This window comes from Giraffa tippelskirchi, chromosome 2 (assembly GCF_054371585.1).
Source record: "Giraffa tippelskirchi isolate mGirTip1 chromosome 2, T2T-mGirTip1v1.2.pri, whole genome shotgun sequence".
Taxonomy (NCBI): domain Eukaryota; kingdom Metazoa; phylum Chordata; class Mammalia; order Artiodactyla; family Giraffidae; genus Giraffa; species Giraffa tippelskirchi.
The window spans coordinates 68,948,582-68,976,294 of NC_137276.1; the positions used below are offsets into that span (position 1 = coordinate 68,948,582).

The 27,713-nt window shown below is 37.0% G+C and overlaps 1 protein-coding gene and 1 long non-coding RNA gene across 8 annotated transcripts in view; one reads left to right on the plus strand and one right to left on the minus strand.

The window, feature by feature from the left end:
- Window positions 1-27,713, plus strand: part of CTNNA3 (catenin alpha 3) — a 1,864,976-nt gene that overhangs the window by 588,350 nt on the left and 1,248,913 nt on the right. The window lies entirely within an intron of this gene.
- On the minus strand, window positions 20,220-22,956 carry LOC145537928 (uncharacterized). The gene is made up of 2 exons (XR_014076508.1): window positions 22,468-22,956; window positions 20,220-21,330 (listed from the first exon to the last, which is right to left on the minus strand). It is a non-coding gene; the product is annotated as an uncharacterized LOC145537928 (long non-coding RNA).

The following is a 27,713-nucleotide window of genomic DNA, read 5'->3' on the forward strand; positions in this document are numbered from 1 at the left end:
GAAAATTAGAAGCAGTGACAGACTTTATTTTCTTGGGCTCCAAAATCACTGTGGACAGTGGCTGCAGCCATTAAATTAAAAGTGCTTTTCCTTGGAAGGAAAGCTATGACAAACCTAGACAGCATATTAAAAAACAGAAATAACACTCTGCTCATGAAGATCCAAACAGTCAGAGCTTGGTTTTCCCAGTAGTCACGTATGGATGTGGACTATAAAGGAGGCTGAGGACCTAAGAATTGATCCTTTTGAAGTGTGGTGCTGGTGAAAACTCTTGAGAGTCCCTTGGACCACAGGGAGATCAAACCAGTAAATCTTAAAGAAAATCAACCCTGAATATTCATTGGAAGGACTGATGCTGAATGCTGATGCTCCAATACTTTGGCCACCTAACGCAAAGAGCTGACTCATTGGAAAAGACCCTGATGCTGGGAAAGATTGAAGTCAAAAGGAAAAGAGGGCAACAGAGGACAAGATGGTTACATAGCATCACTGATTCAATGGGCATGAATCTGAGCAAACTCTGAGAGATAGTGGAGGACAGAGGAACATAGTGTGCTGCAGTCAGGGGCTTGCAAAATCAGACATGACTTAGCAACTGAACAACAACAACAACAATAACATATATATTCAATTTTTTGTAGTATTGTTAGTAATTAGAATATTATTATCATATCTTTCTTTTCTTCATGTGTACTTTTTTTTTTTTTTACTTGTTTTTCTTTCTGGTAATTCCCTTCACAGGAAGAAACTAATTTTTAAAAAATTCAAATCGCACAGAAATTCAATTGAACATGTAGTGTGATCATTGCTTCTTTCCTGGAAACAAATAAATTAAGGTGGCAAAGACACAGTCTCTACTCTTTAGGAGTTCTATTTTTGGATGCATATACATAAATAATAGAAAATAATAATAGCGATAGAGGGAAAATATTAATCATTAGTTCACAAATGCTAAAAATAGTAAGTGACCAAAAAAAACCAAACAAAACAGAGAAACAAAAAAACAACAAAACAAAGTGCTTCTATGTCAGAAAAATATTGTTGTTTAACCTGAAAAGTTGAAAGTTTAAGAAGGATATTACTGAAGACAAAATGACTGAAATGAAAAGGAAGAATTAAAATGCGCTTGTTCCCAAAATCTTGATACATGGATGCAAGAACAATTCGCGGCTGGTATTTGAACCTTAAAAGAGACACGAATGTGGCAATAAAAAAGTTCAGTTCAGTTCAGTCGTTCAGTCGTGTCTGACTCTTTGCGGCCCCATGAACCGCACGCCAGGCCTCTCCGTCCATCACCAACTGCTGGAGTCTACCCAAACCCATGTCCATTGAGTCGGTGATGCCATCCAAACATCTCATCCTCTGTCGTCCCCTTCTCCTCCTACCCTCAATCTTTCCCAGCATCAAGGTCTTTTCAAATGAGTCAGCTCTTCGCATCAGGTGGCCAAAGTATGGAGTTTCAGCTTCATCATCAGTCCTTCCAATGAACACCCATGACTGATCCCCTTAAGATGGACTAGTTGGATCTCCTTGCAGTCCAAGGGACTCTCAAGAGTCTTCTCCAACACCACAGTTCAAAAGCATCAATTCTTTGGTGCTCAGCTTTCTTTATAGTCCAACTCTCACATCCATACATGACTACTGGAAAAACCATAGCCTGGACTAGACAGACCTTTGTAGGCAAAGTAATATCTCTGCTTTTTAATATGCTGCCTAGATTGGTCATAACTTTCCTTCCAAGGAGTAAGCGTCTTTTAATTTCATGGCTGCAGTCACCATCTGCAGCGATTTTGGAGCCCCCAAAGTAAAGTCAGCCACTGTTTTCACTGTTTCCCCATCTATTTGCTATGAAGTGACTGGATCGGATGCCATGATCTTAGTTTTCTGCATGTTGAGTTTTAAGCCAACTTTTTCACTTTCCTCTTTCACTTTCATTAAGAGGCTCTTTAGTTCTTCAGTTTCTGCCATAAGGGTGGTGTCGTCTCCATATCTGAGGTTATTGATATTTCTCCCAGCAATCTTGATTCCAGCTTGTGCTTCCTCCCAGCATTTCTCATGATGTACTCTGCATATAAGTTAAATAAACAGTGTGACAATATACAGCCTTGACATCTTTTCCTCTTTGGAACCAGTCTGTTGTTCCATGTCCAGTTCTAACTGTTGCTTCCTGACCTGCATACAGGTTTCTCAAGAGGCAGGTCAGGTGGTCTGGTATTCCCATCTCCTTCAGAATTTTCCACAGTTTTTGTGATCCTCATAGTCAAAAGCTTTGGCATAGTCAATAAAGCAGAAATACATGTTTTTCTGGAATTATCTTGCTTTTTCGATGATCCAGCGGATGTTGGCAATTTGATCTCTGGTTCCTCTGCCTTTTCTAAAACCAGCTTAGACATCTGGAAGTTCATGATTCATGTATTGCTGAAGCCTGGCTTGGAGAATTTTGAGCATTACTTTACTAGCATGTGAGATGAGTGCAATTGTGCAGTAGTCTGAGCATTCTTTGGCATTGCCTTTCTTTGGGATTGGAATGAAAACTGACCTTTTCCAGTCCTGTGGCCACTGCTGAGTTTTCCAATTTTGCTGGCATACTGAGTGCAGCACTTTCACAGCGTCATCTTTCAGGATTTGAAATAACTCAACCGGAATTCCATCACTTCCACTAGCTTTGTTCGTAGTGGTGCTTCCTAAGGCCCACTTTATTTCACATTCCACAATGTCTGGCTCTAGGTGAGTGTGAGTGATCACACCATCATGATTATCTGGGTCATGAAGATTTTTTTTGTACAGTTATTCTCTACTTTAAGATTTTTTGATGCCTATGACATTTGTTATGTCAGTATATATTAGAGTGGAAACACATGATTGATTAAAAAGCAATTTGAATGAGTTACAGTAGATATTATTATTTATCAAGAAAATTGACATATTTGTGAGATTGCATGATCTTTGAGATTTAAACCAATGCTTTCATTTTAGGAGGTTAAATGGTTATCCCAGTATTCCAAAACATGTACTGGTATTGCTGCTTTACCTGACCAGGTCTGTCATGATGGGGAAAGGTTTACTCTCATTGTGAGATGGGAATTATACTCAGCTGGAAGGCTATATTTGGTTTATATCAGAGATACAGGGAAAAACCTGAAATTATGTAATACCACCATTTTTTATTCCCTGCCATCTGTGGTAACATCACAAAATACCAGCCCCCAGGGTTACCCATGCTCACTGACAATATTATTATCCTACTTTGTTCTTTGTTCTTCTATACTTATCCTCCTTTTGTTATTTATCTCAAAACCCTTCCCATTATTCTCCAGATACACATCACCTTGAAAACAAACTTGAACACCTTAAAGACACCCTTCTCAGCCTTTTCCATTAACCAAAAGTTAGCTCTCTCATGCCACCATTTGCAGTGAAGTCTGCTCATGTACCCACCCTTTGAGTGTATGAGTCTCAGTTGTGTCAATGGGCATTCATTCACCTTGCCTCTTGCCACTAAATCCACAGAATCTGTTGTTTTATTGTGTAAGAATTCCTTTCTCTGAAGCTCATATCGTTTGGCTATTCTGTCCCCTATCCTGAGCGTCTGGACCTCAGCAGTTGTTACAGACTTTAAGACTATAGAATGACTTGACCTTAGTTTAAGGTTGCTTTCAATATGGCCTACCACCAAACTGGCAAGCAAAGAATATACAGGATATTCACAAGACTGAGGATAAAACTGACTGGATGCTGGTCCCCAGTGCCTCCTTTGCCCTCTTGTTGGGTACCTCAGGTTCAGTGGTCTGTATAGCAAGTAGGGACTGTATAAACCACAGATCCACAGTAGCCCAGAACTTGTCTCTCTGCTTTCTAATGTGACTGACTGGGAGAGTGTCTGCTACCTCAGCATTCCAGTATCCACCATATTATTTTATAAGAAAATTCATGATACACCACAGTAATATACTTTCTTATTTATCATGGTGCCAACCTTTAGCAGAACTCACCACGGGCTATACCCAGTCCCTATTTATTATCACTTCTCTTATTTTTTCTCATCATTTGTCTATACTTTTCAGTGATTATGGAATTAATTAAGAGCCTTTTATATTCAAGTTCAACCATCAGGTGAATGACTTGTGTGTCTTTGTGTACCCCATCCACTGCCTAGCCTCAGATTTCTTTCACTTGGTCAAATCTAATAACTTGACCCATCCTTCCTTCCCCACCTTCTTACATTAAGTACTTGGTGCGTTATAGTGGAAAGCGTATATGCTTCAGAGTTAAACAAGTCAGAGTTTACGTTCCAGCTCTGTTACTGACTAGCTGTGCAAGGTTGGACAAGTCATATAACTTTATTCATCCTTGATTTCTTCATCTATAAAAAGTCAGATAATTAAGTGCAACAATATATGTAAAATTCTAAGCACAGTGCCCACAGATTCTGAAAATGCAAGTTTCAACTCCCCTTCATATGGCTATATATTAGATCATATCCTTGTATAAAATTTTCAGTCTCTGACATCTTAAACTACAATATCTCATTTTATAATCATAGCTTCTTTTATCCTTTGGGTTTACCTGTTATATTTACTCTCCAAAGTCATTCAAACTTTTAATCTCCCAATTTTTATTTTTTCATCAAATCTATTAAACCCCTTTCCAACTTACTTTTTTCCCCTCTATTGGGGATAGTTCCACAAGTAGATGCCCCCCTCCCCTAGTAGTTTTTTTCAGGTATTGTTGTAAGTACTTTTACATATATAACCTTAGTTAATCACCAAAACAACCCTATGGGGTATATGCAATTATCATCTTTATTTTACTAGTGAGGATATGGAAGCATATGGAGGATGTTACTTGGATAAATTGTGTCCTGTAAACACATGCTCAATATAGACATAAAAGAAGGGCATCTAACCCAACCCACATGGCTTAGAAAAGGCTTCCGAGAGCATTTCAGGCAAAAGAAGGAGCACAGCAAAGGGGCTTGGGATTGAATGCATAGTGTGTTCTGAGCTCTGTATTAGTTAAGGTAAAGTGAGAAGGGAAGAAGAGTGGCAAATAGTGTCCAGAAATATTGAGCAGAAGAGGGTAAAACAAAAGCTAAGTCTGACCATTAATCTCAACCATTAATTCAAATTAATTGCTCCAAACTCTGCATGCCTTAGTGTGTTTGTCCTTCTCTTGATTCATTTCCCACCCTCTTGAATGACCTATATTTTTTAAGCTTATCTAAAACCTCCAGAAATTAATATAGAGGAAGAAATATTTGATGTCTGTCAGGGGAGTGTGTAATTTCCTCGGTTCCTTCTCGTTACAACAAAAATTTGAAGCAACGGACATTAAAGCCCTCAGACAGACCATGTCTCAGCTCTCAGACAGATCAGTGTTACAGTTTCATGTTACAGCTCAGTTTTATTTGGAAAATACATCCTCAGCGTGAGGGCATGCCGACCCAAAGGACGTGCGGGGAAGAGAGAGAGAGAGAGAGACCCCCAGCCCTTTGGCTCCTCTTTTTATATGTTTTTTCCTCTCCCTGGGCCTGCCCTATGTAAATTGCGCTAGCCAGGAGCGCTGTTTGTTCTACCTGAGGTCCTCACGCCAGTCCTCAGACCTTCCTTTGTTCTATTTTCACAGGCTTTTCCCTTTCTTGTCTTTTAGCCACTGCCATTCTGGACTCCTTTTTCCTATTCTAACTACCTAACATTTCCATTACTGCCAGTGTTTCCATTTCTATGTAGTTCTGGTGTTAGAGATGCTCAACTAGGTGCTTGCTTGTGTTCTGCTCTTGGGGTACACCCTTGGCCAGGACTCATTGATTCTCCAAGTTTGGGTTACATGGCTATTCATCTTTTTAGTTTCCATTTCCATGGTCAGAATAATCATTATGCTGAGACGGAGTAGCCTAGGAAAGCTTCCACACAATGAACCATGCAATGTATTGAAACAGATCTCTCTAACAAATTCTTAGACCCTTATACAGAGTGCATTTCTTCCAACTTACTATGCTTATCTACCATAAGTCTACTCCAGAAGGTTTATCTAACTTTAAATCTTGGAAATTATGATCTTGGATTTCTATCTTTCTTTCCTAGTGGGAAGTCTTTATAATTTCTGATTTCATGAATAAGAAAATTCCTAAGTATGTTTATGTATGAGTCCTGGTTGACTCTTTTGGTTAATATTTTTCTGAATGGGTAACACCAGGCAGGAATCACCCCTTACAGAAGGTTTCTTAACAGGCCTAATTTTGGTGGAGATATATTGCATTAGCACAGTTGTTGAACCCAAGTTTGTGTGTGCAACACACAGTGAGGCCAAACAAACCAAAACATTGAAGTTTATTGTGAGAAAGGTTTATTGCCAGGGCCATGCAAGGAAAATGGATTGCTCCTGCTTAAGAGACCTGAACACCCCAGTGGATTTCAGGGAAGAAGTTTTTATAAGTAGAATATTCAGGGAGGGGCTTCAAAGTGTGTAACCCTCTTGCATTTGGTTGGTGGTGAGTTAACAGGGATGGACATGAGGTTGAGCAAGCTCCGGGAGTTGGTGATGGGCAGGAAAGCCTGGTGTGCAGCAGTCCGTGGGGTCGCAAAGAGTCAGACACAACTGAACAAGTGAACTGAACTGAACTGAGTTAACAGGGTGGTCCAGAAATCTCAACCATTAACCTGATTCCAACCAGTCTTGGCTCCCCATGCTTGTGCTCAGCCTGAAGTTATCATCCTCCACCTGGATGGGGTTGCTGGTTCCTGCGGAAGAACTCAGAGATGTGTATCAGATTGTTATGCACATGCCCCATGGAGGTATGAGGCCCAGGTCCAATGCTGCACTATTTTTTCTTACTGCATTCTCTCCCTCTTCAAATTAGTAACTATTTGAATTTGCCCTTTGGAACTCTGGGAAGCTCTAGGAGGCTGAAAGATGTTTTCCTGCAAACAAGAAACAGGAAACAGAAGGCTTTGCCCACAGGGTCTTGCTGGGTTTCACAGTGATTAACTCCAGATAGTGATCAGTGAATGCTTGCTAAATGTGTGAATGGGCATGGGTACAACCAGAGGTTTTCTACTCACAATATTGAAAGATTCCATTTAGCATCTTCCTCTCTATTATGTTTCCCTGAGACTCATAAGAAAGTAAAAGAATATCTAAAAGTGGTAAAATTTAACATACAGTAAATTTCAAGTGCTCTTTTTATTGTAAAATCCTACTTTTGAAGGTTCTTTTCATCTCTATAATACTAATGATTCCTGTCTCATTATTGTGTATATTTCAAAGCTTCTTATATAATAAACGGGGAAATCCTGTTTGACTTTACATTTGATGTTTAATTGAAGGTTGTATTTGATTTAACCCACAAAAATTTTTTTGTAGCTAATAAGCTATGGTGTCAGAGTTGTTGGTCATTTAAAAGTAAATCATTGGAAACAATTAAAAACTAAATTATAAAGTTGTTATTAAATTTGAGATCACTTTTTAACTTAAGCCTGGGCAAGAAGTAAATTTAGCAAGCAAAGGGATGACATTTGAAATGAAATAGTTAATGTTCCAAGACAACCAGGATGGCAAACACATCTTGTTAGTTTCTTATTTAATGAAAATGGTTCCATTTAAAAATCTGAAAATTTGTTATTATGAAGTACTGTCACAGGCTCAGTAAAGAGGCAAATGCTAAGCAGAGATTAATGTAAAATGTCACAGTTCCTTCCCTCACGGGGGTGACAGTCCAAAGAAGATAGAGAGCTTTTTATTGAAGGGTTCCAAATGAACGAGCAGTCTAATTTTCACTGTTCTTTTTCTCTCCTTTATATTTGCAGACTTTTATAATTGATATGGGCAGATATATTTTTAAAATACTGTACATTTTTAATTTACACTTTTTTCATGATCAGTCCAGTTCCAGCTTGCATTAATTTTTCAATTTTCTATGTTAAGAAGGAAAAGAAAAAACCTTTTTGCTCAATGTAGCTATTTTACCAAGAAATAAATAATTGTAGTCTTCTTTATTTAAAAAATATCTTAAATTCTTGAGGCATTAAGGTTGTTTTTTTTTTTTTCCCCTCAAGTAGTTTACCTATGGCAAAAAAATACTTTGTGCTCAGGACACCTATTTATTTTTATTGTGGACACCTTCTCGGGGCAGTCACTTCATGGAGAATAATGATTTCCACCTCACTTAATTCCCAAATCTTTGCTAAAGTAATACTGAAGAAGAAATTGGAGAAGTTAAGCCTTTGATTATTTTAAAATATTGTCAAAGGGATAAAACTGTTAACAAAAAAGAGGCAAATATTCCTGCCAAAGGCAACTCTCAATGTAGCTCTGAAGAGTGCAGCCTGCAAGTGATTTTGGTAGAGAAAATTGCAGAGGGGCTACAAGTTTTGTTAAACTGAGGAATAATATTTTATGGTAATGCTAAGAAAAGATCAGTTCATTTTGTAATTATTTCCCAATGAGAGATATAGTGATGAAGTGAATCATTTTTGAAAGTGGAAATAGAATAGAGCTTTTTATGAGGGATTTGGTGATGGGAAAACCCTGTATCCTTTTGAATTATCCTCTTTTCTCTCTTACATAAATAGTAAGCACTTGTGAGGGTTATTTCTACATTTTGGAAGGAGAATACTAAACAAATTTTAGAACCTGTTTCTTTTCTACTAGCTATTTGAGGATAATCCATATGGTGAGATAGTTATTGAAACCTAGAAGCAAGATATATGTATCAAAAACAGAAATAAACCTTACAGAGATAATTATATCATGGGTAAATGGAGGTTGTTTGATTTTTCTCTGCTTTGATTTTATGAGATCAGCTAGGGTCCACATTATTTATGTATCTATACATTATTTATGTATTTATAGCAAGCATGTAGGATTGGAATGAGCTCAGAGTAGATGTTGAAAAACAACTCAGGAGACTGAAGAGACTATTTCAGTAGTCAGAGAGATGAAGAGTTTTAGCAGCTTTCTTAGGGTTCTCCAGAGAAACAGAAGCAATTGTGTATATATATGAGAGAGAGAGGGGGGAGGAGGGAGGAAGAGATATTTATTATTAGGAATTTGGATTACATAATTAGGGGGGCTGGCACATCTCAAGAGCTGCAGAATGAGTTGGAAATCTGGAGACCCAGGAGGACTGATGGTTTAGTTCTGTTGCAAGCCTGAAGAACTGAGAATCTGGATAGCCAGTGATATAATTCCAGTTTGAAGGCTGGCATTCTGGGGATCCAGGAAGAGCTGATGTTTCATTTAGCATTTGAAGTCAGAGAGAAAAAGCTGATGTCCCAGTTCAAAGGCCATCAGGCAAGAGGAATTCTCTCTTGTTTGTAGGAGGGTTGGCCCTTTTGTTTTATTCAGGCCTTCAGCTGATTGGATGAGGCCCACCCACATAAGAGAGGGTAATCTTCTTTATTCATTCTATTGATTTAAATGCTAACTGCATCCAAAAAAATTCTCATAGAGACTTCAAGAATGTTTGACCAGCAAAAGAGCACCTCATGACCCAGTCAAATTGATATATAAAAGTAACCATTACAAGGTTAAATCTGGATTTTATAAGACTTGGAAATGAATTAGATATAGGTGAGAAGAAAAAGGAGGAGTCAAAAATGACTCTCAAAGAGTGAATTTGAGCAACTGATTAGTCTCATTTGCTAGACAGAATACATGAGGAAAAACATATGTAGTAGTTATGTGAAGTAATGAAGGTAAAATGACTCAACCAAGCTCTTTTTGATATATGTAAATATAACATCTGTATCAGGGCTTCTCAGTTGGCACAGTGTTAAAGAATTTGCCTGTCAGTGTAGGAGACGCAAAATGCATAGGGGTCAGGAAGATCCCCAGGAGAAAGAAATGGCAACCCATTCCAGTATTCTTGCCTGGAAAATTCTATGGACAGAGGAGTCTGGCAGACTACAGTCCATCGGGTCGTGAAAAAGAGTCAGATGTGACTGAGGGACTGAGCACACACGAGTGCACAAATATATGTGTACATATGTAGAATTAAGTGTTCTGATCACAATCTCAAGTTCTTGCCTACTGACTTTGTAATAATAACAACTCTAAGTCAGAGGGTGGAGGAAATGTTTATTATTTATTAAAAATATAAAATGGTGAGCATGGGTGAAATTAGGTCCTGGGGAGACACTGTAAAGGAACTGGACTGAGCTTAGTACAGTTGCACCTAGTCAGGGGTTTTGATGGTCTCCACACAATGTTACCTCCTGTTATATTGCCAGTGTTGTGACTCAGATTTTGGAGAGTGATCTAGAGTCTGATTGTTTAGTTGGGCTTGCTGAGGATCAGGTGGTGGTGGTGGTTTAGTCGTTAAGTCATGTCAGACTCTTGCAACCCCGTGGACTGGAGTCCGCCAGGCTCCTCTCCTCTATCTCTGGGATTCCCAGGCAAGAATACTTAGGTTGCCATTTTCTTCTCCAGGTAATCTTCCCAACCCAGGGATGGAGCCTGCATCTCCTGCACCCAGACGGATTCTTTACTGCTGAGCCATAGACAGAAGTCACGGAGGCTCAGACCATATTCCTAATTGTGGGAGTAGTCTTTCCCTAGAAGGAGTAGATAAAGTTAACAGTGATAATGGGAAAGCAACGCTAGAGGAGGGAATGAAAAGTGAGGACATGGATCTGAAGTCCTGGGTGATTATGCTTATTTTATAGTGAAGATGGCTTGTGGGACACAATTCTGGTTCTCTCCAGCTAAATACAAGCTTTGGAACCCCTTGTATTATTTATGTACTGTATTATTATTGTTTTTATCAACATTAAATGTGTATCATAAAGGAAGTCAATAAGTGTACCTAATGTGTTAATAATGAGTTAAAACCTAAATGCAAATATGCAAAATACATCAAAATAGAGGAAAAAATATCGGTTAGTTCATGAGATGGTAGAGAAATAAACAGAAATAAATGTTTAGTCTTTGATGGTTTGAATTGTCAGGCAGAAAATATATGCTATAGTTGTGTCGAGAGGGCTGATGTAAACCAGTGGAGAATTCTACTAGAGAGGCTTTCATTCCTTAAATAGAAAAAACAAAAACAGGGACAGAAAAATCCCAAAACAGTGCATGACTGGCTTCCCAATTTACTTGGTTGTCATTATCTGGCTTCCCAGAACATCTATCGAGTTTGAACCATCCAGCAAGGCTCCGAGTGTTTCATTGTTAACCATTTGTTGACCAAGATGAATTCTCCCCAAGGTATAAGGATTTGTTGGGAAGTTTGGTTTACAGTCAGTCACTCAACTATATTTTGTAAGTATGGTTTAGTAAGCCTATATTAGTTTAGTAGCTAAGATATATCGAATAAATTGACATAAAATTGTTATTTGAAAAGCAAACTGAGTAATAATTATAATTATTTTTATAGTGATTTTGTCTTTTTAATTTTTTGGTCTAGCTCATCTAATTCTGTTAGCCATGTCATGGATAGAAATTAGTATCCTCTTTGCATTATCATTCACTATGAAAGGCACTTGTTTTTGTTAGCAGTGAAAGGAATTGCATGATATTATTTATCTATAGAAAAGACAATAGGTTGGATTCCAAAAGTCAGCAGAAAGAAAAAAAAAAAACACATATAGTTAAAATTACTTTTAGGAGTAAATTGGAAATCAATATGGTATGTCTCAGTAAGTTCAACATAGCCAGTTTTCCTTCCAGCATTTCTTTGGTTGAGCATCAGAAGTAGTTGGCTTTCTAGAGTTATACTTTGTGAAAATGTGCATCTTTAAATCCCATAAGCACCCTGAATGAGGCTAGTTGCTCATATTCTGAGATGTATCAATACTTGGACCTTTGTGCTGTTGAGGGCAGAGTAGATTAACATTTCCTATTTGATGTTCTATCCAGGCGATACAAATTGGCTGACAGAATCTTTGGCATTGTTTCTTTTCAACTTATACAATTAAAGCTGTATAAGTTACATGTGTTTATGATTCAATTCCACTCTAGTTGTTTTGGTTCTATTTGGTTACTTTTTCCTTTTAAACTTTTATAGGCAGAGACACTGTCATAGTGTGGAGAAATGTTTTAGAGTCGAATTTGGACATTTGTAGATGTAAGTTTGAGGAATGGTATACGTTTATTTCATTGTACACTGGCCTTAGGAGCACTAAAATTATTGATATTTGGAAAGAATATCAATTGCTAATGATTCATTAAAAAGGAGGGAACAAAATATTTTTCTAGAACTCATCTCTCACTACATTATAATAAACCTGTTTTAGACAATAACAGTCACACGCAGGTCCCTGAAATCAGTAGTTTAGTTTCATTCATTGTTGTTGGAAAAATGCTAAGTTCCAAAGCTTTATTGGAGAAGGCAATGGCAACCCACTCCAGTACTCTTGCCTGGAAAATCCCATGAACGGAGGAGCCTGGTAGGCTGCAGTCCATGGGGTTGCTAGGAGTCGGACACGACTGAGCGACTTCCCTTTCACTTTTCACTTTCATGCATTGGAGACGGAAATGGCAACCCACTCCAGTGTTCTTGCCTGGAGAATCCCAGGGACGGGGGAGCCTGGTGGGCTGCCGTCTATGGGGTCGCACAGAGTCAGACACGACTGAAGCGACTTAGCAGCAGCAGCAGCCAAAACTTTATTAATAACATAGGACATTCAATTCTAGTTATTATCATTTATGTATGTTTTATATAGTACTTAGTGAAAATTGAATTAAATATTTGCAAAATTAGTAATATTCATTTCTATTCTACGTGGAGAAATAAACAAGTAAAAGCAATAATCAACGTTTTCTTCTGTAGCGCATAACTCAACTTGCTTCCCTGAGGCAATGCATTTCCAGCAGAACTTGGCTCATTGATTACAGATTCACCTGACTTAACTTGATAAATGATTTTGCCCAAGCCTCCTGCCTGAGAGGCCTGCTCAGACCTTGTTGATATAAAAATTTCACTGCTCCTTTAACCACTAATGCCAACATTATTGGTGGTTCTTTGATTTGCATGTTGGTAGGTGTCAGAGTAACAGTATTTTGTAAGCCCTTTGGTAAAGAAGTTTATCTGACTTTGTGAAATTATGTGAAGAAAACAACAGTTTATATTTAACATGATTCATAATTAGTCCCAGTAAGTTTTGAATGGGTTAGGCATAAGTTGTCTTGATTTGGGAATGATGAATTTCTGGTAGTTTTTATACTGGTAAAAATGTACAAAATACATTCTATTATTTTGGAAGCCTTTACCGTAAAACCTGAAACACTGAATGGCTTATTTTTCTGGATACTACAAATTTTTCTTTTGAGATAGTTCACCATGAAGCAGTTCTAATTATAGGTTGTGTACCCATGACAAATGACTGAAAATTAATTATTCTGTATGTGAGAAATATAACCTATAAATGGATTGTTGCATTATTTCCACCATATGGTTTTTTTGATGATTGATGATAAAGAGTATTTATATAGAATATCTCACGTTCACTTACATACATAATGCACTTAACATAAATGAACTTAACAAAAATGTACCAAAACTTAATAAAAATGTACCAAATTCTAAGTCAAGGACCAAACCCTGAGAAGTAACTTTTGGAATCCCCTTCTCTTGGTGTACCATGGGAATAAAGCTTTTAAAACTGAATGTTAATAAAAATTTTTCACACTTTCATCTCCATCTATCAAAATGCAGTTAAACTACTTATACCTTAAAGCCATGTGGAATCCATTTCCTAAGAACATGTGGTCTAGTGGTGACCTTTTAGGATCTTCAAGGAAGATCTTCAAAACAGTAGAATAGCCAATAGCTACCTAAAAACTTTGACTTCTGGAATTGGTTTAACCAGTATTTCTTATATTTGACTGTGGGTCCCCTTCCCTTTTCATTTTCATGTAATACCTGTTAATACAGAAACATTCTTCAAGGAAAAACATATATATGTGTGTATGATTGGCAGCAGGACTTAGTCTCAGGACTGTGTTTATTATTCTTGAAAGATCATATTTATAATACCCTCTACGACACTTAACAGTTTAGAATGCTAGAAGAAAAAGAAGAAAGCATTCTAATGAGTTAAATTATCTGATTAATTGAAGATTATAAAGCACATGATTTTTGGTTTCCTTCCTTGCATTTGAAGATCTTTTTGAAGTTTATATATTGCTCTTCTTTGTCAATAAGTAGATCATCCTATGAAAGTTTACTTTGCTTTTTATAGGTGAACATCTTGCAGTAGTCAGGAGTCGTTACTCAGAGACGGGATTTTTCATTGTGTAAGGTGTTAGACTGAGAAGTAGAGGTGTGTTAAGGAAGGGGTTCAGATTGTCTGGAAGTATTTTGCTGTTGTTAATGATTTTTTGATGACAGTATTTTGTTGTTATAAAAAATACAATTAACTAATGATTTTGATTAGCTAAAGTTGTTATTGTAATTGTAATTGCATCAACTCTCAACATAGAATAAAGCCTATTGAGTTAGTATGAATTAACTGGAGTTTCATTGGGATCATTTTTTTCTAGAACTGTCACCCATCAAGTGGTAGATATCCAAAAAATATTTGTTAAAAAAATTAAATGCAGAGCCCTGGTCCCTATCTCCCTGGCGATAGTTTACCTGTTGTGAAGGGAAGCTGTGTAAAGGAGAGTTTTTTGGCTAATTCCAACCTCTATGCTTTGTTCATCAGAATGCATGATGCCCATCTGCTGATTTACAGGAGTGCTTCTTCATTACTATACATGGGCTGCACATCCTCTGATACTCTAAGAGCTGAGCCTTTCCAAATCACATTTAATGGTCTGGATTTGGCATTGAAATTAGACTGGAATATACTAATGCCTACCACTGCTGATTCAGCATCATCCTATTTTTTCTCTCCTTAAGAATAACAACAAAAAACAATCAATTTACCATGGTAAAGTGCTTACTTTTTATTAATGTAACTTTTTAAAAAGAGCTGTACAATTCTGACACAGTAGGTTGGAATATTGCTGGTAATATATCCTGTATATAGCCTCATCAGACCAACGCGTCTGTAACTCACAGTGCCTTTTTTTATTATTGAAAAATCTTTCCCTTTCAGCTGAAGGAGTATAAAAATTCTAAGTAAGAAGGGATCTGTTCTGTCCTCTGTTTAGGCTTACAAATTCACCCTTTAAAAATAACACTCTTTTTACTGTGAAGACATGGGATCTAAACAGTCAAATTACATAAAAATACTCCTTTATTCTGATATATGTTTATTACTTTATGAACTATGAGCAAGATATATTCATTCACATTGAAGATGAAACTGCATTTAAAAAAAGCAAATTGAACTTTGCAAAATAATTAACACCACCTCCCCTCCCCATGCACATAGTAATCAGTTTTATAAATTAATGGCTAATGAGACTTTTATTCTTTTGACTGTATTCAACATGCATTTGATATACTTTATCTCATTTTTATTAGCATCATTTTTTCTAGGTCTTTCAGTGATAATTTATTTTAAATTTTATCTTAATGGAACTTCGGTCATGTTATCTTAAATCCTTTCTTTCACAGGACAGGGTAAAACTAAATAACATTAAAAAGAATTTAAAAACTTTAAAAATAAAATCCAAATATATTTGCTTTCTAAAAAGGGTATGTCTTTGCCCATAACACATAGCATACTACAATTAGGTTTTTATATAGACTCTGCTTAAGGATCTTTTCCATTAGAAAAGGATGTTGTTTAGGGCCCTTACATGGTCTCTTAGTTAATAGGCTAAAACCCACACTTACTCCATCTGAACCTCCCTTCTCTATGTTCTAGATAGGAAATTGTCAACAGATTGGCCAAATCTGTCCCTCAGCTATATCTGGTTGGCCCTGAACAGTGTTGACCCATAACATATTACACAAAAAAATAGAATGAGTTTATGACATTTGAATATTGGAAATTTCCCACAAAAATTGAGATTTTTGGTTTCTCTAGAAAAACTGGAAGCTATGGATCTATATGCTGTTTAGCAACAGTCTGCTGGAGCGGGTGGTAGTTGCCCCTTTTAGATGAGGTAAGGGCTTTCTTGTTTATTTCAATTTCACTGTTCCCTATTTCGCATATATTGTGGCTGGTAGTCAACTGACACTAGCACTCGTCTTCTTTTCTTTTTTTTTTGTTTTCATGCCTAGCACCTGCCTGATCCTGTGGACACTTGAGACTGTGACTCCTTCTATCTTTTTGCTTCACTAGAACTTACTTGCATTGTGGCCAGCAGCCCTGGGCACTAATGAGATATTATAAACTACTTTGAAATGTGCTTTCTGTTCCAAATATGATTCTTATAACTAAAATATTTTGTATTTCAGGCAGTGTGTGAGAGGAATGAATCTAATGGTTAAGAATTTCAGGTTGCATGATCTGTAGAGGAGGTGCTTTAAGGCTAACAATCTGTTTAGATGCTTCACCCATACACTGACAAATATACTCTCCCTGATTACAGTTTAACTCCCTTGATTCCCTATCAAATTTTCTATTCATGATTCACTCTGATGTCTCTCAATGAATGCATGCCACAGAGTATCTGCCCTTTTCACACAACCCTTATAAAGCTAGTAACTACAACAGCACCTACACTGAGGCCCTGTTGACAAGATTGACCAAAATTTCATCAGTTGGTAAAAAAAAAAAAAAAAGCAACATAGAAAATGGTTTTAAATAGAGCTTTGCAGAATGGGCCACTTGGGAGGGTTCCAATAAGCCATAATTCGTTTAAGAAATTGAGAGCAGAGGAAGATTTAAGGCATTTGAGATTTGAGGAAATGCTTTTGTGTGAGTTTTTGGAATCTTGCTCAGGGCATATTGTTGGTGTGGTAAAAATTGAAAGAGATACTGTGACAATAGAGACTTTGAAATCTAGCAAGCAGTGACTACTAGCAATAAGTGTGCTTCATTTGTACCCCGAGTACAATATTGTGACTCAGTGCCCCCAACATCAGTTCTTTCTCCATATAGTTGAATAACAACTTAAACGTAGTCTGTGTTTAGGAAAGACTTATGATATGTATTATAAAACAAGAGTAACTTTTCTTTGTACAGTAAAGGAATCTCATCAGCCTATGTGTAACCATTGTCTTCATCAAGAGAATGGTCAGTAAAGAAGATATATGCAATAGGTGTAATCTTTTCATTCTCTTTTCTCATTTGTTACTCTCATTGTCATGCAGGAGGGTGCACTCAAATCTCCAGTATTCTGTTTTCTGAATAGTGCTCAATTTTCTTGCCTGCTCCATTTGGGATTTGGGCATCAGAGCTTTCTTTCACTTTCGGAGGAGTTTCAAATGCCACGTAACTTTCTCATAACTTTCTCATGAAGTGCAGAGTATTTTAAGATCCAGAAGCACTGGTATAGAGAAGAGTATTAACACTCACTCAGGTACTCTTCTTTCATTAAACTTGATGTTTGACCTCGAAGAGTCTGTGTGTATATTAAATCAATATGTACCTTTCTTCACTAGGCTGAGCTTCTAGAGCCTAACACTGTGTAGTTTGGATAAGGTGCTTGCTTTCCATTGTAATCTAGGGTGATAAAAATGATCAACCTACCTTGAGTAATTCACTTGATTCAGGAGAGAAATAGAATATGACATAGATTATCCAAGTTAAAAGCATCATTTCATAGTAATTGGCTGACATTTAAAAGCTGGCATTGTGTGAAAGCCCATTACATTTATTTAATCACTATGGACTCAGTTTTGAGAAATAACCAAATCTGCCTTTTCTGTGTAAATCAGTACAAAACTCTGTATCCCTTTCATATGCTCTTTTACAATTTTAGGCCTGATCCAGATTTTTTTTGGTATTACCATGACAAGTCTGTTTATCTGAGCAAAGGTATATTTTTAGAAACACTATTTGGTAGTTTGAAAATGCCCTGATTTGTATTAGGGATACCATTACTTTCTTCCTACCTAGGAAATCTAATCTGCTTGCTAATGAAAGAGGTGTGGGTTCGATTCCTGGGTCGAAAAGATCACATGGAGAAGGAAATGGCAACCCATTCCATAACTCTTGCCTCTGTCCATGGAAATCCCGTGGACAGAGGAGCCTGGCAGGTTACAGTCCATGGGGTTGCAAAGAGTCAGACAAGACTTAGCTACTAAACAACAACAACAAGGAAACCTAATATGGGAACTACTTTTGGTATTTTATAATCAAGACGCATTCTAAAATGTTTTTCAAACTAAATATGATGTACTGATACTTTAAAGTATGAATTTACTCCCCTAGAGACAAAATTAAATTTGCTGATAATTAAAAATAGCAGCATGATTGATAGAGTAGGTATGCTTGACTACCTGCTAATGAATTCCCTCATTTACTACTTGTTTCCTTTTGTTAAAATTATACTTGAATCGCACTATAAAATAACATACAGCTACTGAAAGATCTAGAAAGAGAAATTAGCATGATTCTCATACCTCCTATGTGAATCATTCTCCAAATTGTGAACTTTACAAATATACAGCTCCAGACTTTCTAGTAAATATCACTAATAAATTATATGTTTGAAGTTCTAACAAAGGTTCATAGTCACTTACTTACCCAAATTTATCTTTTACCGTGAGACTTTGGCTTTATTCATGAGTTTTTTTTTTTTTTTTTTTTAAGTCTCTGGTGGTGACATGTCACATAGTATAGAGAAAATTTATAGTTAAAATGATATTTGAAGTCTAAGGTCCCATTTAACATTGAGATTCTCAAAGTCTACAGATGTTCACATCTGAAACTTCCAGGGAGGCATATGTAGAGAATAGAGGTCCTTTGCCAATTTTGAAAAAAATTGCACTCTGAGTGCTTCACACATCCACACGTATTTCCTTCCATATTAGTGGATTTACTGATGGGTTATTTTTAGAGGTGTGTTGGAGACAGTTTGTTGTTTGTATTAGTATTTGGTTTCATTCTACTTACATTGGCCTATCAGCTCAATTTCAAACAGGTTAGAAATCTTTTATTTTCTTCTAAAATTTGGGGACTACCAAGTTAACTTTTTAAATGAGAAAATTAGTAGCGCAGATCAAGTTTTTTCCTGGATAGAAAATATAAATGGTAGCAGAAAATAGTTGCTTGTTGTTAAAAGTATTTTTGTAAAAGTAGTTGATATATAAATATATGTGTAGCTGGTTCACTTTGCTTTACACTTGAAACTGGTAAAAGCTATATTCAAATAAAAATTTAAAACCTATTATATATACCTAGAAAAACAGTACTGATTCATGTTAATATGTTTGAATTTATTATAAAATTACATATTGATATATGATCTGTATAGACCAAGATTAAGAAATACTTAGCTCATGAGAAGGGTGACTTGGCAGGCTCCATGTTTTATTAGTTCTTTACATTCTTCTTATTATCACTATGCCTTAGATAAAGCAAGCACTCAGAACATGTTTTTGAATGAGTGCATTATAATTGAATCTATGCTACATTTAAGAGTTCCTGGTAATGCACAATAATTAAATAACCTTAGGACAGGGGAGTAGAATATATGTAATTCATGCTATTTTTGAATGGTGTTGTGTTTTATTATGAAGAGGAATTACCATGAATTTTTCTGAAGACTTGAGATCTTCAGTTTGGGAAGATTAATATATAAAACTTAATGTCAGTGAAATACTTTGGAACAGAGCAAGATGGGGAGGCCCTTATAAATGTCATTCACTTGGAAGGCATTTGGGAACTTCCTTGAATCACCAACTGTTAGAAAGGAGTGGATGATAATAGGAAACTATTTAGCATATCAGGGTCAGAGCAAACACCCTTTTCCAGTAATCCAAGAGAAGACTTTCCACATGGACATCACCAGATGGTCAATACCAAAATCAAATTAATTATGTTCTTTGCAGGCAAAGATGGAGAAGCTTGTCAGGAAACAAGACCTGGAGCTGACTTGGTCTTGATATGTCATGACTGTACTTCATATCATGAACTGACTGTACCTCATATCATGAGCACCTTACTGTAAAATTCAGGCTTAAATTAGAGAAAGTAGGGAAACCCACAAGGCCATTCAGGTATGACCTAAATGAAATCCCTATGAGGTGATGAATAGATTCAAGGGACTAGATCTGGTTAGGGAGGAATCTGTATGCCAGGTCAAGAAGCAACAGTTAGAACTGGACATGGAACAACAGACTGGTTCCAAATCGGGAAAGAAGTACATCAAGGCTGTATATTGTCACCCTGCTTGTTTAACTTATATGCAGAATAAATCATGAGAAATGCTGGGCTGGATGAAGCACAGGTGGGAATCAAGATTGCCGGGAGAAATATCAATAACCTCAGATATGCAGATGACACCATCCTTATGGCAGAAAGAGAAGAAGAACTAAAGAGCCTCTTGATGAAAGTGAAAGAGGAAAGTGAAAAAGTTGGCTTAAAACTCAACATTCAGAAAACTAAGTTCATGGCATCTCGTCCCATCACTTCATGGCAAATAGAAGGGGAAACAATGGAAACAGTGACAGACTTTATTTTTGGGGGCTCCAAAATTACTGCAGATGGTGACTGCAGCCATGCAATTAAAAGACGCTTGCTCCTTGGAAGAAAAGTTATGACCAAGCTAGACAGCATATTAAAAAGCAGAGACATTACTTTGCCAACAAAGGTCCATCTAGTCAAAGCTATGGTTTTTCCAGTAGTCATGTATGGATGTGAGAGTTGGACTATAAAGAATGCTGAGTGCCAAAGAACTGATGCTTTTGAACTGTGGTATTTGAGAAGACTCTTGAGCATCACTTGGACTGCAAGGAGATCCAACGAATTCATCCTAAAACAAATCAGTCCTGAATATTCATTGGAAGGACTGATGCTGAAGCTGAAGCTCCAATACTTTGGCCACCTGATGTGAAGAACTGACTCATTTGAAAAGACCCTGATGCTGGGAAAAATTGAAGGCAGAAGGAGAAGGGGATGACAGAGGATGAGATGGATGGATGGCATAATGGACATGAGTTTGAGTAAGCTCCAGGAGTTGATGATGGACAGGGAAGGAAGCCTGACATGCTGCACTCCATAGGGTAGCAAAGAGTTGGAAATTACTGAGTAACTCAACTGAACTGAACTGAGGCATTCAGATACAATGCCTGGAAAACTATCAGCAGAGGTTTTAACATTGTACAGGAAGCAGTGATCAAAACCATTCTCAAGGAAAAGAAATGCAGTAAGGCAAAGTGGTTTTCTGTTGAGGCTTTACAAATAGGTGAGAAAAGAAGAGAAATGAAAGGTAAGGAGAAAGGTAAAGATATGCCCAACTGAATGCAGAGTTGCAGAGAATAGCTTGGAGACCTTCTTAAATGAACAATGCAAAGAAATAGAAGAAACAATGGAATGGGAAAGACTAGAGATCTCTTCAAGAAAATTTGTGATATCAAGGTAATATTTCATGTGAGGATGTGCATGATAAAGCACAGACATGGTAAGGACCTATCAGAAGCAGAAGAGATTAAGAAAAGGTGGCAAGAATACACAAAAAACTATGCAAAAAAAGTCTTAATGACAGGAATAACCACGATGGTGTGGTCACTGACCTAGAGCCAGACATTCTAGAGTGTGAAATCAAGTAGGCCTTCAGAAGCATTACAAGGAACAAAACTAGTGGAGTTGATGGAATTCCAGCTGAGCTATTTACAATTCTAAAAGATGATGCTGTTAAAGTGCTGCACTCAATATGTCAGCAAATTAGGAAAACACAGCAGTGACCACAGGACTGGAAAATGTTAGTTTTAATTCCAACCCCAAAGAAGGGCAGTGCAAAATAATATTCCAACTACCACACAGTTGCATTCATTTCACATGCTAGTAAGGTTATGCTCAAAATCTTTCAAGCAAGGCTTCAGCAGCACATGATCCAAGAACTTCCAAATGTACAAGGTGGGTTCAGAAAAGACAGAGGAACCAGAGATCAAATTGCTAACATTCATTGCATCGTGAAGAAAGCAAAGGAATTCCAGAAAAACATGTCTTTCTGCTTCACTGACAATGCTAAAGTCTTTGACTGTGTGGCTCACAGTAAACTGTAGGAAACCCTAAAGAGATGGGAGTATCAGATCACCTTACCTGTGTCCTGATAAACCTGTATGTGGATCAAAAAGTAAAAATTTGAACCAGACATGGAACAACTGACTGGTTCAAAATTTGGAAAGGAGTATGATGTTTTCTATTGTCATGCCTATATAGTGTTACCCTGCTTATTTAACCAATATGCAGAGTACATCATGTGAAATGCCTGGCTGGATAAATCACCAGCTGGAATCAAGACTGCCGGGAGAAATAGCAACAACCTCAGATATTCAGGTGATAAGACTCTAATGTCAGTAAGTGAAGAGGAACTTAAAGAGCCTCTTGATGAGTTGAAAGAGGAAAGTAAAAAAGCTGGCTTAAAACTCAACATTCAAAAAAGTAAGATCATGGCCTCTGGTCCCATCACTTCACAGCAAATAGAAGGTGAAAAGTGGAAGTAGTGATAGATTTTTACCTTCTTGGGCTCTAAAATCAGTGCAGATGGTGACTGCAGCAGTGAAATTCCTTGCTCCTTGCAAGGAAAGGTATGACAAACCTATGCTATGATAGCATATTAAGAAGCAGAGACATCTCTTTGCTGACAAAGGTCGGAATAATTAAAGCTATGGTTTTTCCAGTGGTCATGTACCAATGTGAGAACTGGGCCACTAGAAAGGCTTAGTGCCAAAGAATTGATGCTTTTGAACTGTGGCACTGGAGAACACTCTTGAGAGTCCTTGGACAGCAAGGAGATAAAATCAGTCAATCCTAAAGGAAATGAACCCCAAGTATTCATTGAAAGGACTGATGCTGAATCTGATGCTCCAGTACTTTGACCACTTGATGTGAAGAACTGACTCATTGGAAAAGACTCTTATGATGGGAAAGATTGAAGGCTTGAGGAGAAGGGGGTGGCTGAAGATGAGATAGTTAGATAGTATCACTGACTCAATGGACATGAATTTGGCAGCTGCAGTCCATGGGGTGGAGAAGGCAGTGGCATCCCACTCTAGTGCTCTTGCCTGGAGAATCCCAGGGACGGCAGAGCCTGGTGGGCTGCCATCTATGGGGTTGCACAGAGTCGGACACGACTGAAGCGACTTAGCAGTAGCAGCAGCAGCAGTCCATGGGGTCACAAAGAATTGGACATGATGTAGTGACTGAACAACATTTTAGCACATCATTAGATTAGACACCAGATAATCCTAGCGTGTAGTTTGAGGAGCCACACCTTGCCTCAACAATAGAGCAAGATCTGGTGTGCAAAACTTTTCAGCGCATATTGGTTTAGGTAAATATTTTATTGCATTATTCTTTATTCCAGTCTTCTTTTTTTTTTTTTTTTTTTTTTTTGAGTATGAAGAGCTGTTTACTGGACAGATGTCTTCTTAGATCTGCCCACTCTTGCCTGAAAGGCAGTAACTACTTCAGTAGCTATTTGCATATTAAGAAAAATCAGGTAGTTCCACCCACTTCACATTTATTTGCTCTAGTTGATTATTTTCTTTAATATGTTAAATTGCTTATGAATGGGTCAAGAAAAGCAGTCATTCACCTATTTTGATTGCTATAAATATCTTGAAGTCATCCAAATGTGCTTTCATATTATTCACAACTCTTCCAAGTCATTAATAAATATTTGAACACCTGTACTAGCACTGATCCCTGAGGCACCTCATTATTAACCTAATTGCACAGCCTCATGATATTTCATTTAACCTTGATTTTACTACCAAACTTTTTTCAAACCAAGCCATGTTCTAATTAATGATAAAACTTTATATTTTATCCTGTGATTGCCATGGCTTCATGATTGAATTTGCACATAAATTTTTTTGAATAAAATATCACTAGGCATTAATTTTTCTTAAGTTCAAACAAGAAAATAATTATACACGTTTGTCTCCTGGTTATTTTCACTGACATTCTACTTATCTATCTGCTCTTCATCGTTTGTTTTCATTAGCTATTTTCAAAATGTTTGGGTGTAAAAATAATAATTCTATAATCCCATCATCATAGTATTGTGATATTGGGTGCAGTTCTGTCTTTTTGTGAGTCCCAACTCCTCAGTGCTATTTTATTGCTAACTGGTACCTCCATCAGATTGGAGTCAGGAAAGGAAAGAAAACATGGAATTCATTTTAGCTGACATTGCTATTCATCAGTGAAGCCATTACAAGTGAAGAATGAGATTTGCACATTCTGGTTTAAATCATGCTTATGGAGCATAGTTTTATCTAATATTGGAGATGGAGGGGATTCTGAAGATCACATGGTTAAATTTTCATTTATTCATATACAGTAACAGAAGCCCAAAGGTGAATTGACCTTGACAAAGTTCACACTGATCACAGCCAGAGTTCTGCTTTTCACTCTGTGGATCATTCCACTGCACCTTGGATTATGTTTTTATCATCATTGTTTCCCCTGAAGGTAATTACATTTTTCTTTCTAATTTATTCTGAATTTTGACAGACTTCCTTTTTAAGCCTCTTTTAGACCATCACCTCCACCTGTCTTTTAATTCCTAACAGTTTCTTGAAGATAGCAAGTTCTCAGTGAATATGTATTGAATGGGTGAATAAATCTAGGGGCATTCTATGTCTAGCAGACTCAAATAAATGTATTTGGAGTTTTCCTGGTGGCTCGGACAGTAAAGAATCTGCCTGCAATGCTGGAGACCTGGGTTTGATCCTGGGGTTGGGAAGATCCCCTGGAGAATAGAATGGCTACCCACTCCAATATTCTTGCCTGGAGAACTCCATGGACAGAAGAGCCTGGCTGACTACAGTCCATGGGGTCACAAAGAATCAGACATAAGTAAGCACAACTCCATGCACATGAATATATATACTTATATATAGTATGTTCATATATTATTATATATGTAAATATATACATACATATTATGGCTATTTAGAGCCTTTTTTGTTTTTCTTTTATTTATTTCATGGATCTATGCCAGCCATGAAAACAAGATCATAAAGGGATATTATATATGTTAATTTCCAAAAGTGACTTCTAAGTGGTTAGGTTTTAGGATGTGCAAATTTACTTGAACTATTGTACTAAATAGTTCTTTACTCCCGGAGCTTGCTCATGTCCCAGAGCTTGCTCAAACTCATGTGCATTGAGTTGGTGATGCCATCCAACCATCTCATCCTCTCGGAGGAGAAGGGGACAACAGAGGATAAGATGGTTGGATGGCATCACCTACTCTACGGACATGAGTTTCAGCAAGCTCTGGGAGTTGGTGAAGAAGAGGGAAGCTTGTGCTGTAGTCCAGGGTCGCAAAGAATCGGATGCGACTGAGCGACTGAACTGAACTGAACTGATTGTACTAAATAATACTTAGTTTTTCTATCATGCTGATTGTTTCCTTCCTTTATATAAATTTTAGTAACACTTCTCTGAGACTCTCAAATTCAACCAAATTTACTCATAGATATTTGAGCTATTTTGGAAAGCATAAGGAAAAGGGTTGAGAAAGGCCCTTCTACAGAAACTCAAGGAAGGGAAGTCAAAGTTGTTATTGCTCTTGGAGCCCAGATTTCCCACCTCCCAAAGGAAGCACTACTGGAAAAGCTTCTGTATTTATCCACTTTAAATATTTATTTTAATTCATTTTTCATAGTAACATTTCCAAATCACCGAAATGTTCTTTATCACTATTGGAAGGTCACCACTCAAATCAAATGTTCTGTCATGTGGTAAGTCACTCCTTGGAAGAATGATAAGCACCTTCAAGGTGCATCATGTATTTCAGGTTCACGATTCATCTGCTTTGGGGGAAAGTATTATTTCCTGGCACATGTTCAAATGCTGTAATTTAAGTCATTTATATAATAGTAAATTATAATGTGACTGCAGCAAATGAAATTAATACAACTCCAGGAGTTATACTTAGGGAATAGTTGACTCATCTAGTCAGATCTGGTTCATTGTTCTTTAACTACTAGGTAAGAAAGAGAAATAACCATTTAAAAAGTGTGTCAAATACTGAGGAAATATATTAATACTGAGAAGAAATGTATGTTAAAAAATAATGTATAGGAGTAAGCAGAAAGGACTAAACTGCTAAATTTCTCTAGGTGTTTATTCAAATATTTTTACCTAGGAAGTGTTAGATGAAATGTTACTACAAAAAAACTAATGGGGCAGCCCTGTCTTAAAAAAGAGTCTCTTTCAGCTTCTAGGATCTGAAGATCCAGTTTTACCTTTTCCCTTACCCTCCTTAACTCTGTTTCCTATCATAGAATTTTTTAAAAGTATTGGTGGAAATCTGTTGCCGAAAAAGTGCGGCTGTAGCATACTTCTCAGTTTGTCTCTCTTTCCCTTATTTCCCCCATCATCTTCATGATCACCTAGGTGACCAGAATTGTCTCATTTGCATTCTTGTCAAACTAATTGATTCCAGGAGGCCTTTGGGTGAAGCATAGATAGTTGGTGTTGCCATAATCTTGAAGTTAGTCAAATGTCACACCACAGATGAAGTCTATGGGTATACAGACGAAAGTGGCTTCCAGAAAAATGGGCTGGACTTTTTGTGAGAACCATGGAGATTCTGAACTGACACATATAGGATCCTCTAAGATAGGTTTTTATAGGCTTCTTTGATATATAATCTCATTTCTGGGTTATCCACATATACATTTTTACAGCTTAGATCTCTCTTTGGGGTCTCTTTGATCGGGGTTGGCCCAAAGTTGCATTATATTCTGTAGCACTGAGTTTCAGACTCAAATGAAGATAAGAGATTTTTAAAAAGGGGATAATTGAAGTACACACTTAGGGTTGATTCTTAGCAGAGAAAAACCAAGAAAAAGCATAGAATGTAGCATCTCTGTTCACACCAGGCCCCCCATTTCTACCACAAACCATACACACACATACCACCACCACTACTGAGTATCATCATTATAGTGAGTTGCTGATATTGTGCTACATCTTTCAGCATTTAGAGTTAGAAAAAAATTAAGAATCACCAATCCAAATTTCTCATCTAACTTTATGTATGTGCTAGTAGTAATGTAGTTCCTGTTGCATCTATATTTATGGCATAACAAAACTTAATGACATGAAAAATAAGAAAAAATATATGGAGACTCCAAAATATATTTTATATGAAGTTGTCGTAGTAATTTACTTAAGATTTTTACTTGTACTTTTGTATTGCACAGGTTTATAAATTTATTTTCTTCTATTGATGAGGAAGACCTCTCTGTTTAACAAAGTTGTACAGAACTGAAATGTAATTTACAACCTCTTGGTGTGTGTTAGTCACTCAGTCGTGTCCAACCCTTTGCAACCCCACAGAGTGTAGCCCGACAGGCTCCTCTGTCCATGGGATTCTCCAGGCAAAAATACTGGAGTGGCTTGCCATTCCCTTCTCCAGAGGATCTTCCTGACTCAGGGATCGAACCCTGGTCTCCTGCATTGCAGGCAGATTCTTTACTGTTTGAGCTACAGGGAAGTCCTTTATCTTCTCTGTGTATAAGTTAAATCTGTAAATGTAGAATTTTTATTTTCCAAAAATTTAACTTATTAAGCATGCTAGTTTTAGATAGGTAGTGCATTGATACTCATTTATTCTTTCTTTAATTTTCAAAAATACTTCATGAAACAGGCATTATTTAATTGAGAACAGAATGCAATATCTGGCATACCCTTTCTTGATTTTTCCTTTTCTTGTATTTTATCTTTTCTCTGATAGTAAGG